This window comes from Puma concolor, chromosome E2 (assembly GCF_028749965.1).
Source record: "Puma concolor isolate L17-30 chromosome E2, mPumCon1.1.hap2, whole genome shotgun sequence".
Lineage (NCBI taxonomy): Eukaryota > Metazoa > Chordata > Mammalia > Carnivora > Felidae > Puma > Puma concolor.
The window spans coordinates 34,194,700-34,207,586 of record NC_141681.1 but is presented as its reverse complement, the minus strand read 5'-3'; the positions used below and the strand labels follow the sequence as shown (position 1 = coordinate 34,207,586).

Here is a 12,887-nt window from a genome sequence, read left to right as displayed (position 1 = left end):
GTACCTGGTTGAGTAAAAACACACGGTATTTAACAAACACAACAGGCTTCACAAAACGTGAACTCTTGCCCCTTGTGAGACTGGTCACCGATAAAGAGCTGACAGAGAGACTCTTTCTGACTAATCACATTCTGGTTGGCCTGGTTGACTCTTGCCCTGCTCATCCGAGAGGCAAATGTGCCCATTTGCTTGGGGAAATGCCACCAGGGAAGCTCTTTCTGCCTCTTTCTCTTCTGTGATCTTGTCTTTCAGAGGCCAGTAGGGATCAGACTCGGAACTGCTGACATCGTTAACCCCATGAGAAAATGTGTGTGGCTCAGCCAGATCTCTTTATGCCAAATTTTACAATGTCATTGAGCCATTCACACTTGGAACTGCTGATGGTTTGTTGTAATTATTGTTTAGCCCTACGTGTAGGTAATTCAGAAGGCGCTGATTGATGAATGGCCATCTCTTTCTGGTTTCTGCGGCAGGAAAGGAAAAACAGAAGGTTCTTCTTTATTCAGAAGGGAAAAGATTGGAGTGGGGGATGCAGCCTTCTCCTTCATCCTCGCCTGTTGAGTTTTCAGTTGGGGTAAAGACCCCTCCTCAAAGCCTTTCTAGATGCCTGCCTTAGGAGGAAATAGCCACCCGTCTGTGTGCCCTTGACATTGACTTAGTAAGAGCTGCCATGTCTTCCAGCTTCCACTCTGCCCCACTCTCAAACCACTCTCCCCATGAAAGCCAGAGTGACCTTTACGAACATAGATCAGCTTAGACTGAACCAGTGCCCTGTTCACAACCCTTTGGTGGTCTCCCTTTACACTCAGGTAAAACCTGAGCTTTTGTTCTGCCCTGGCCCTCCTCTCTGATTCATCTTGCACCGTGACCCACTTTGACTCATTACACTCCAGAAATAATTTTCTTAATTTTAGTCCCTTGAACATGCCACATTTTCCTACCATGCAGGACCTCCCTACAGGCTGTTCCCTTTGCCAGATATGCCATTCCCACACTCTTCATATGGCAGGCTCCTTTTCATCTTTCGTCACCTCAGAAAGGTAACTCCCCAAACCCTGCTTCAATGAGTCTCCTTTTAGTTTCTTTCATAGCACTTTGTACTTTCCCCATTTCCTTTAAACTTTTTAAAAAATTTTATTTGTTTGTGTGTGTGTGTGTGAGAGAGAGAGAGAGCACGAGTGGGGGAGAGGCAGAGAGAGAGAGGGAGACAGAATCTGAGGCAGGCTCCAGTTTCTGAGCTGTCAGCACAGAGCCCGACACAGGGCTCAAAGTCACAAACTGTGAGATCATGACCAGAGCCAAAGTCAGACGCTTAACAGACTGAGCCATCCAGGCACCCCTTCCTGTTTCCTTTAAACATCACATTTGCAATTACATATCTGTTTATTATCAGTCTCCCCCTTAGACTGAGTTTCATGAAGGCAAGAGCTGTCTATTTTTTTAAATTTATTTTAAGAGAGAGATAGAGTGCAAGTGCAAGAGGGGCAGAGAGAGAGAGAGAGAGAGAGAGAGAGAATCCCAAGCAGACACTGTGCTATCAGTGCAGAGCCTGATGTGGGGCTCAATCCCATGAACCTTAAGATCATGACCTGAGCCGAAATCAAGAATCAGATGCTTAACCGACTGAGCCACCTGGGTGCCCTGAGCTGTGTCTATCTTTCAGCTGTGTTCACTGCTGTATCTGCTGCACCTGGCACTTAGCATGTACATAACACAGTTTTGATTACAGGGTTGAAGTTCGCTCTTAGGGGAGTCAGGACCTTACTTCTGGGTTCTTCTTTCCGGCCAAGACTGACTTCTTCTCCCAAGAGGGGAGCAGAGGTAGGGGTTTGTGTCACACTTACCTCTGTCTCCCTCGAAGCACTTAGCATAGTGTTTAGCCCACAGTGGGGGCCCTGTGCTCTTCCTCTCCTATCTGCACAGCCAGCCACCCCTGGAAGAGGCGTAAATAGTGACCTACAATGAGACTTCAGAGTTGCCAAGCCGCTGCCAATCTACAACTGTCTCTTCTGCTGGTGTGCTGTGGTCCCTCCGGTCCCTGACAGCCTCTAAGACTCATCTTCCAAGACGCAGCACATCTGGACAGCCCTTGAGCCCACATTCTCACTTTAAGAGATATTCATTAAACAAATAGTGATTGTGTTTGGGTCCGTGGGGGCCTCAGACAAGAGCAAGACACAACCCCTGACCTCAGGAAGCTCAGGGTTTAGTAGAACAGTTGCATAACTTTCCCCTTTCTGGCTGTATGGCCTTGGACCCATTGCTTAAAACTTCTCCAAAGCTTTGGTTTCCTCATCTATAAAATGGGGTAAAAAAAAAAAAAAAAGTGCCAACGTCATTGCTGATAATTCAGTGAGTTGATGCATGGAAAGTGCTTAGGACAGGGTTGGGCTTCATAAGGCTTGGCAGTAAGTACAGCAGTAGGCACCTGCTATGATCAGAGGGTTGGGACAGGACTCACCTAACGGCTGCCCTCTGACCACGTCCTGTTTTCCATCATCTCTAGGCAAGCCTGCCCTCTGGTGGTAATTGTGCAGAATGACCACCTGGCCTCAGCCCCTGCCAGTTCTGCCCAGTTTTGGCTTTTTGCTTGTCTGGTGTGTGATATTTCCCAGACCTTCCTCTTTTGCCAGGCTCCCAAGGCCACCCTTCCTAGTCAACAGGGGTCTCAGGTTGCCCACAGTTGAGACAAGCGAGGACAAAGACAGAAGCCTCAGGGTTCAGTGGTTGTACAAGACCGTCTGGCACCAAGTTCCTTTTTTTCCCTGAGAACAGTATCCTGAGTTCCATCTGGAGAGCCTCCTCTCCCTGACGTGACCCAAGCCTGCCAATGATGGCATCTCACCTGCCAGGGCCGGTGACTAGTTCAGGAGTGGTCATGTGACCCACACAAGCCAATGGCAGTATCACAGCTTCTAGGGCCAGTGATTGGCTCAGGGGTAGGCATGTGACTGGGGCCTGGCCAATGAGAATATCACAGCCCCTGGTTTAAAGACTGGCAAGGGGTGGGCGGGTGACTGAGGCTTGATTTTGATGGGAAGTTTTGGTGAGAAGTTTTCTCCCGAGGTTGCTAGTATGTCAGCCTAGAGCTGTCGAGGCCTGAGAATAAAGGCGGCGTGGAAAAAGCAGGGCCTAGAGCAAATATCCTGGTGACTGACAGTACGGGAGTTTCTGGATCATCAGCCTCTTACGCTTTTCAATCCAGTGGGAAAATAAACTCCTTCTTTGAGTTTGGCTACCTTGAACTGGATTTCTGTTACTTGCACCTCAGAGTGCACAACACACACACACACGCACACGCACACACACACACTTCTTTCAGTACTTTCAGTACTAATGGAGCATTCCCTCTGCTCTGGGAACAGAGCACTCCCTGTTCCCAGAGCACACAGAGGTGACCTGGACTCCCCTCAGGAGTCTCAGGGATTGGGAGTAACAAGGCAGGCTCCTTGCTCAGATGCTTTTAAGCAGGAGCAGGATCTGCTATGTAATCTGTGGGGTCCAGAGCATTAAGCTAAGTGTGAACTCCCATGTAACTGCCTAGGTGGCTTGCTCTATAAAGCCAGCCCTGGTTCTCAGCCTGCAGCCATTTAGGCCTTTATATGAAGAAACTTCCACGGAAGCCACTAGGAAATCATTGTAGTGTAAGCTGTTCCAAGGGGCAAGGGCCTGGCTCCTTAGAAATAGAATAGAAATAGGGGCGCCTGGGTGGCGCAGTCGGTTAAGCGTCCGACTTCAGCCAGGTCACGATCTCACGGTCCGTGAGTTCGAGCCCCGCGTCAGGCTCTGGGCTGATGGCTCGGAGCCTGGAGCCTGTTTCCGATTCTGTGTCTCCCTCTCTCTCTGCCCCTCCCCCGTTCATGCTCTGTCTCTGTCTGTCCCATAAATAAATAAAAACGTTGAAAAAAAAATTAAAAAAAAAAGAAATAGAATAGAAATAGACATAGAATTTGTTGAGCCGCCGACTTCAGCTCAGGTCACGATCTCATGGTTTGTGAGTTCGAGCTCCGTGTCGGGCTCTGTGCTGACAGCTCAGAGCCTGGAGCCTGCTTCAGATTCTGTGTCTCCCTCTCTCTCTGCCCCCCCCCCCCCCCCGCCCCCAGCTCATGCTCTGTCTCTCTCTGTCTCAGAAATAAACATTAAAATATATATATATATATATATATATATATATATATATATATATAAAAGAAATAGAATCTCCAGCAGGGACCCAGGTTTGAAGAGTGCTCACCATGGCAAGACCCTTGAAGGGAGCTAGTGGAAGATGGTACTGTGTGCCCGTGGTCCTTTGCCTGGAAGGAAGAGAGTTCCTGGGACTGCAAATATCTCAAGTGTGGGCCTGTGTGTCGCTGGGAGCAGAGAGAAGAGGTGCTTGTGGGGCTCCCTGTCAGTCCCGAGGAGGAGGGAAGGGGAGATAGGGGCCCACATTTTGTAAAAAGAAGAATCAAGAGTCCAAGAAGCTGGCCAGGAGGCTTGGTGGTGTCGTGGCTCTGCCACCAGAAAGACCTGGGGTTGACTTCCACTTTGACCAGTCAGTAGCTCAGTGACCTCGGGCAAGTCACTTGCCCTCTCTGAGTACAGTTTCATGGAGTGGAAAATAGCAGTGATATTACCCTCAGTAGGTTTGTGGTGAGCAGAGAGCGAGACAGTGTCTATGAAAACACCCTTCGCAAACGAAACTGATAAAAATATAACCACAAGCCCATCAATTCTAAGATGGGCTTTTTTTTTTTTTTTTTTTTTACATTTCATATTTCTGAAATTGGGATGAATTGCCATCCACGGGATAACATCATTTAATTGGTGGCTTTTCGTTTTTCTTGGTGGTCCACCAAATAATTGTGTGTTGCAACCAGCGGCATCTCGTGAGTGGATTTGATGCAGTCGTAGTTGAAATCGTAATTGCTGTCCTTTCCTCCCCTGCGGCTACCCTTGCCCGTGAACGCTCAGGGAACAGAAGCGCCACCTTTTCGCGGGTGCCTCCCTGGAGCCTGGACGATGTCTGGCGCAAGTCACTGCTCCATTAACGCTTTGTACTCTAATAAGGGCAGGTGGCCAGCTTAAAGGTTTGGCTGGAAGAACCTTTGACCTTGTCACCTTCCACTTAATTTGGTGGCTTGGGCATGAGGGGTGGTCACTTGTGTGTCATGTTCGTGTTGCAGCCCAGCACCCATTTCATTTCGAGAGCTGCTGTGGTCCACTCCCATTCATTTGGGTATAGTACAAGGGCACGCCTCCTCACCACCCCCTCATGCCCCTGCCCCACCATCTCACCGCTCCAGACCGATTCAGTTGGCACAGGACATCCCTCTGGTGTCAGTGATAGGTCCAGGGACAAACACAATCCAGTCAGAACCTTGGAGATACAATGAGATTTTTGCCGATGTGACAGCCTCTGTCTGTGCCCCGACCTTAGTGCTCCTGGCATTTGCTCTTTCCATGAACACTGGCTGAGAGTCCAACTGCCAGTCCTTGGGACTCTTCCGGAGGGCTCTTTCAGGCTGCTTGAGCCCTCCGTGTTCATGCAGGCGGCGGGCCAGGGTGTCAGGGAATCAGTGCCACCAAGGAGCAGCCAGGGCTGGGACCACGGTGAGGCGAGTGAGGTGCCTAGTGTGCGGGATGTGAGGAGTTCTAGACCCCATCCTGATGCAGCCCTCAACCAGGGGCTGAAGGAGGCTGGTGGATGAACGACCTGATCCCCCTCCGAGTGCATGCTTGACCCTGTCTCTCACAGCTCCCCGGTGAGATCAGGCTCCGGCCGCCCACAGAGATAACTGGCTTCAGAACACATCCTTTATTGGCTTCATTCCCTTCCCTGGCTCGCTTCCCCATTCCCTACCAGTGTTTCCTGTGATCGCGTCCCAGTAAACCACTCGTCCTCAAATCTTTATCTCAGTGTTCCCTTCAGGGGAGCCCAAACCAAGACCCAAGGACCCCTCCCGCTGGCTGTGTTTAAGGGAGGGTTCAGCTCTAGGAGCTGCCAGCAGCCGTCTCGCTAGCCACGAGGGTCAAACCCTCCGAGCTGGCATGGAGGAGAGCGGGACCGAGAGACGGCAGGTAATGTGATTTTAATGAAGTTTTACGCAAAGGCTCCTACACCACAGTTTAGACACTTTATGAAACGCCCCATTAGGTCTCTCCGTGCAACGGTATTTTTTCTCCTAGAGCCACACGACAGAATTAATCTCCTTTGGGAGTCACCATTCTGGAAGTCGTTCAGGCATGGGCAGGGAATTGTAAAGAAAATGTCGAAAGCGGTGCGTGCATGTTGGTAGGGTGGGATGTGGTGTGCATGTCTGGCCTGTGTGTGTGTGTGTGTGTAGGTGTGTTTGTGCTTCTTGGCCAAACTCATCTCCTAGGCTCCAAAGTCAGGAGACGCAGTACAGCCTTGTCTCCTGGGAAATCACGTGCGCACCCAAACCCGGGCACTGGAGGTCCCCCCCCCCCCCCCGGTCTGTCATCTCTTTCTGTCTTTCGGGAACCTTGTGTCTCTCTCATCTCTGCTGTTCTCAGTCACTCGTCTCTTTCTCCTTCCTCAGCTCTTCGCGGCCCAATGTGATCCTCCATCCACTACACCTGACAGCCTGATCCCGAGTTCAAATTCCCCAGAGAACCTGACAGGCTCTGTGCAACTGCCAATAGGTAAACTTCCCTTACGCCAGGTCCTACCCCTTGTCCAATCAGCTGTGGCCGTGGTGCTGGGGGCGGGGCCTTGGAGAGAGTGGCCAATGAAATATCCTCAATGCCTCCGCCCCTTACAGGTGCCTGCTCCTCCAGAAGCCTGAGGCTAGTGTGGGAGGGAAGGTAACAATGATAATAGTAAGAGCCAATAGTGACAGAGATTTCTTGAAATCGGGCAAAGCAGACACGGGACACCTATTACCTCTGTTGTAATAAAATTTTATTAAAGTGTAACGAGTGCACACATCTTAAGGGTACAGCTCAATACGTGTATTATTACTTCTTTTAGTTCTCGCAGCAACCTCCGGACACGGGTGTGGTTACTGTCCTCTCCAAGGCACTGGCCCGAAAAGAGGCTCAGGGAAGTCTATCTCCTGCCCTAATGAGTAAACCTAGGGTTCGAATCCAGGCAGTTCAACCCTCAGATCTGAGTGCATCACCGCCACTGCATACTGCTCGCGTCACAGGTCACCTTCAGGGATGGTTAGAACCTGTGATCCCGGGCAGCGACAGGGAGACCAACCAGGTGACGTTAACTTCCAAAGGGCGTAGGGTGCTAGGGAGAGGAGTTACAGCCTGGCTCTCTCCTCTTGGCCATCCTTCCCCCTGCCCCTCCTGGTCACTTGGTGCCTTCCTCTGCTTTTCCCGGGCAGCACGGACGCAGCTGGAGGCAGCCTCTGGGAACCACCACGCGGCTTTATGATGTGCAGATGGTGTTTCCGCTGAGCCCCTCGCTTTTTATGTCGGTGGCCTCTGGGAGCTGGGCCAGCCCAGATGTCCCTGATCGTGAGAAAGCCCTCCCCTGGCAAAGACTGGCACAAGATGCCAGCGACTGGGGCCTCAGGCCAGCTCTGGCTTGGATTCTCTGGTGAGGGGGCTTGGCTGGATGCTTGTGAGGCAATGATTCTGTCATTTGTGTCCTGCCCTGTGGATTAGGATGGTGCGTCAGCAGAGCCAGGAATATCACTTCTGAGTCTACAAACAGATAGAGATACTGCACAGCTAGCCTTTCAAAGGGACTCTAGATTGATCTCTTTTTTCCATATATGTTGTTTTATCTGCCTCTCAAGCTATCTATGGGCACAGACTGCCTCTCCCATCAGAGGAGGTGCCCTCCTGGGATGGGAACAACCCCTCCCTTCCACACTCCTCCATCGGTGATAGACTGGTCCAAGATCAAGAGCCATGTGTCTCCTCCATCAGACTGGGAATTCTACAGTCAGAGATAAATGTGTCTCCCCCATCAAACTAAGAGCCACCAGTATCAGGGAAAATGTGACTCTGCTCTCTGTCCTCAGACTGGAAGTTCTCCAAATCGGGAAATTAGGACTCTCCCATCAGATTGGGAGTTTCCAAGGTTGAGAACGATGTCAGTCTCTTCCATCAGGCTGACAACTCCCCAGGGATGAAACGGGTGTCTTCCCCACCAGACCAGGAGCTCCCTGAGGGTGGAAGCATGGCGTGTCTTCATTTCTCTTCTCCCCGAGTGTTGGACAAGGCTCTGCCTCCAGAAGACACCTACTGCAGGAGAGAGGTCTGCTGATGATTCTGGGGTGGGGCCGGCAACTTCCAGCCTGGACCCGGCAGACCTGCCCTTGATCCAGCCTCCTGGGAAGGGTGGAGTCAGTGTCAGCCAAAGCGGGTTCTATGACACACGGGTGAGGACGACCAACTGGGAGATTTATGGGCACCTGGAAAGTGTCTGTCTTGTGACTTGCTGTAGAACCCAGCTTCTGGCTCAGGGCTTGCTCCTCTACAGGAGCTCAGTGATGATGGCTGAATGAACGAGTGAATGAGTGGGTGAATGAATGAATGAGTGAATGAGAAGGTGAATGAAGACCTGGTTCCTGCCCTTGAGAAGGTCACTTTCTACAAAGGAAGGAATGGAGCTCACTGGTTTTGAGTGCCTCTCTGTGTTGGACAGAATTTTCAACTCTTTCACATATATTGCTTTCTTTAACCCTCAACACAACCCTAGAGGATAAGTTCTGTGTTCTCCACTTTAAGAATGCGGAAACTGGGGCTCAGAGGGGAAAATGGACCTCTTCAAGGTCCCACAGCTGGTGAATAAGACAGCTGGGATTTGAACCGAGATCCTTTGATTTCCAGATGTGTGCCTGCTTCCTGAAAAAACTATTGCCATTTAATTTCAGAGTTACCCAAGACAGATGTGGATGAAGCAGCATATGAGCCGAGGGAGAGGGAAGCTCAGAAGGGCTTCAAGGCAGGAGTGACATTGGGGATGGGTTTTGAAGCATGAGTAGGAGTTCACCAGCGGCTGGGGAGGCGTGATTAGAAAAGGAGGGACTACTCTGGAAGACTCCCTTTAGGGTTTGGTGGGCAGGATGCCCCCTCTCACATGTGCTCATTTGTGGCCCTACCTCTCCAGGAGCTGGGCTTCCTCTCTCTCTCTTTGGAAGGACATACAGATGAAGCCTAATCTCATGTTGGCACGTCACTGCCAAGGTGCCAGGAAGTCTCTGCTGTGGACCTCCCACCCTGGCGCCAGCTGTGCTCTTCACAGGAAGGAAGGGTGGTTGGGGCCAGCTGTGATGGAAAGGAAACTGAGACGTTTCCTCTTTGGACTCTCTGAAAGGGGCAGGGCAGCGGAGAAAGAGCTGGGGCCCCAGTCCTGCATCTGGCTAGAGGGAAGGGGCACAGAAATATGGGGATAGATGAATTGTCCCCCAGGCCTGTGATCAGTGGCCACCTCTCTCTGGTTTAGCAAGCAGATGCTGATCTATCCTGTGCCCTGTGAATGTGAACATCCCTTAGATATCTTTTCTGGGTCTGGTGTTTGAGGACACGCAGGTGTTACATTCTCCCCGGTGCGAGTGCAGAGTAGATTTTCAATAGATACTTGGTTGCTGATCCATGGTCAGACTTTGGGAGCTCATCATTTGGTTGAAACTGGATAGAATGAAGTTTAGCTCTTGGTTGAGCTCACTGTGGTCCGATGTGAATCACAGATTCAGGGCGGTCAGAAAGAAGGAGCAGACCCTCTCAACTTGTGGCTTTTAAGTTGTATGTGTGTTTTAATCAGCGGAACCTTAAAAAAAAAAATCCTGGAGATTTTATTGAAGCTCAGTGTGCATAACAGATGAACGTTCTATTTGGAGGACCCCAGAGTAGTACCTGCTCAGCTCCCTCTTGACCTCCCCTTGGCCCCCTCAGGAATGTTCATGGAACCCCAGTTCTCCCTAGCACCTGAATATCTCTGGTGTATTCCAACTCCTGAACACGAGGACAACCGAGGCACTGAGAGGGGAGCGGGTTGCGTGAGGTCACATCAGTAGTAGGTGTGTGTGTGGGTGTCCCCCAGATTCCTGCACTGAAGCTCAGTCTGTGGGGGCGTCTGTGCATGTGGAGTGCTGGCTCTGGCATCATCTCCTCCAGGCTCCCATCCAGGCCAGAGGAGCGTCCATGACCCAAGGCTTTGGCTCTGGACACTGCTCCCCAATTGGATGGGAGAGACTCTGTCCATGAGTGTCCACTAGGTCTCTTTTGCAGGAGGGCAAACTGAGGTCCAGCAAGGGCCAGGCTCCAGGTTACTTGGGGGTCAGGCGGGGTGTTAATGAAGGACTGGCTCAGGGCTGCTTTTTGGTTCTTTCCCTCCAGGATCTTTGCTCGTCCCAGCATCAGTCAGAAGGGAGATCCTCCCGCGGGCCCCGGCAGACAGCCATCTGCCCCAGGCCTTGCCCAGCCGGAAGCCGTGAGAAGCAGGTTCCGATATGGAAGCTGCCAGGGCGTTACTAACGGGCTGTCGGTTGCAATTAGGGCAGCGGCCTTTCATCTCCCTGCCGCTCCCCTCCTGCTCAGGACAGCCTCACATCAGCTTCTCGCTCTGACTCCGTCTGGCCGGTGTCAGGCACCCCTCCTGAGATGGGACACGAGGCGGGGGCCAGGTTGGCAGTTCTCACTGTAAACCATGGCCAGGGCCCGGCTCCGGCTCCAACTGTTGAGTTTCCCGGGGCCCACCTCCAGGAGCCTTCGGTCCATCCCTCAGCCCCACCAGGAGCTGCCGGGTCCCTCTCTGAGCCTCGGCCTGTCCAGTCCAGTGAGGCCTGCCCGAGATTACCTAGGTGTTCTGGTGACTTCTGAGGGCCTTGCATGAAAGATAACGCCCAAATCAACAAATCTGCCATTGTGGCTTTGAAGAGCCAGTCTCAATCACTTTATTTTGTCTTTATGTCAGGTTTGCCAGATGGCTTGGGTCTTTCTGAGGCCCTGTACCGAGGGGGCGCAGAGAGAACTGGTACAGCTTCAAAGCTCCTTTTTAATCTTTAGCAACATCACAGCGGCTGGGAAACTGCCTGGGTTCCCATAAGTCTCTCCCACAAAAGAGGCGCGGCCGAGGCTCTAATGAAAGCCAGATAAAGGGATGGCTGGAATCAGAAACAGAGGGAAAAGAGCAGTCGCGAGTCTTTCTTGTAGCTGTTTCAAAAGAAATTCTAAGACAAATTATGGCTTTGGGTGTTTTTCTAAAAGGACTGACAGAGAGAGGAGCCGGGGGAGGATGCTTTGACCCCTCAGCACCCTTCCCCTTGCATAAAAGGCACAGGAGACTGAACAAAAGGCCGAAATACAACAATAAACTTTCGGCGTGCGCGCGTGGGGATGAAAGCCTCGCTGGCATAATTATGGGCGAGGGTGCGCCGGAGCGGGCGGGTGGCTTTACCTTGCCGCCAGCGCTATTAATGATGAGGCTCCCTCCTTTTTCTTCTCTGGAAGGGGCGCCTTTGGTTTTCGGGGACGGGCGGGGGGCGGGGGGGGGCTGTTGCGCAGCGCCACGCGGCTGACACCAGGCGCAGGCTGTGGTTACGGGACGCGCCTTGCTCCCAGCGCCCTCCTCGGGGCATCCGTGAGAAGGAGGCCAGTGTGCCTCCCTCCCCACCCGGCCCCCTGCCTTCATGGCTGTCTCTTGGCATCTGGGCAGGGGTTTCTGACCTGCCATTCTAGGCCTCCACTTACTACTCTCTTTTGCAAATCAGCCCTATTCTAGGGAGTCAGGGGTGCGGAACCCTATGCTGTGGCCGCATTACGCACTGTCTTAAACGCGGGCCGTCAGGCGAAAGGCCAGGCCGGCCTGGTGCCGCTGTGTTCTCCAGTAGGGGGGAATCAGCCGCTCTCACTTTCCGTCTCACGTCGGGTCCTCTTATTTCTGTGGATGGTGGTCAGCTCCTTGCAAGGCCCGGAGGGCATGGGCCAGATACGGTTTGCTAGAAGGAGGTGGGACATTGGACAGGATAGGGGGCTTTCCAGGAGACGGGTAGGGTGGACAGCTGGGGGAGGCTGACCAGCATCCTTCTGAGAGCACCAGTGGCTTTGAAGGCTGGTGAGGGCCAACAGAGTCCCAGGACCGCAGAGCGCCAGCCCCCAAAGGGCCGCTCACTATGGAGATGGCAGACTGAGGTCTTCGGAAGGGAAGAGGTTAACCAAGGTCATACAGCTGGTTGGGGACAAAGCCAGACCTCAAGTTCCTGTTCCACGGGAGGTATCAGATATTCCGAGAGAATGGGGGTTTTGTGTGATGTGGAGTGGGAAGAGAATTCAGATCCCTGGGGAGACATGGGCAGGGTCTGGCATGTGTCCCTCTGCCTTCTCCTTTTGCCACTTTGCAGGGCTCAGTGGCCATGGGCTTTGGTCTCTGGAGCCCTGTCAGGAAGGTGTTTCTGGGGCCCTCTAAGCATCGGGCCTGTTGCCCAAAGTGGGGTTGAGTGAGGGGTATCTCCCATGGGCACCTGTCTTCACTCACTTCCCCTCCGGAGGTGCTCGTTCTGCATCAGGGACTCGAGGAGAATTGAAACTGAGACGTGTAGCTGCAGAACTCTCACCTGCTTCATTTACAAGGTCTTCCCTCTCCCCTTCTTGCTTTCAGCCCCGAGACAAGAGAGAGATGTGTTGCCTGTGGGAAGGGCGAGGGAGGACGCAGCCCCATCTCTGTCTCCTACATTCTGCCTTTGCTCTCTTCCTGTGTGTCTTCTCCTCTGTCTGTCTCCTTCTGTCTGTCTCCTCCCCATTCCTGTCCAGTGCTGTCCTGGCCTGGGGCTCTGGTTTCTGTTCTTGTCACTGGGGCCTCCATGGCCTCCTGTCTCCTGCCCCCTGCCACACCTGTCACTGAGGGAGGAGCTCAGGGCGTCCAGGGGTGGAGAACCTCAGCTGACTGAGGAGTCCAGACTAGCTGGAGCGGGAGGGGCTGGCAA

At 52.5% G+C, this 12,887-nt stretch overlaps 1 long non-coding RNA gene across 1 annotated transcript; it reads right to left on the bottom strand.

Annotated features, from left to right (window-relative positions):
• Positions 1-10,823: 10,823 nt before the first annotated feature.
• Positions 10,824-12,206, bottom strand: LOC147573480 (uncharacterized). Its single transcript, XR_015244529.1, has 2 exons — positions 11,731-12,206; positions 10,824-11,069 (listed from the first exon to the last, which is right to left on the bottom strand). It is a non-coding gene; the product is annotated as an uncharacterized LOC147573480 (long non-coding RNA).
• Between the last annotated feature and the right edge of the window lie 681 nt (positions 12,207-12,887).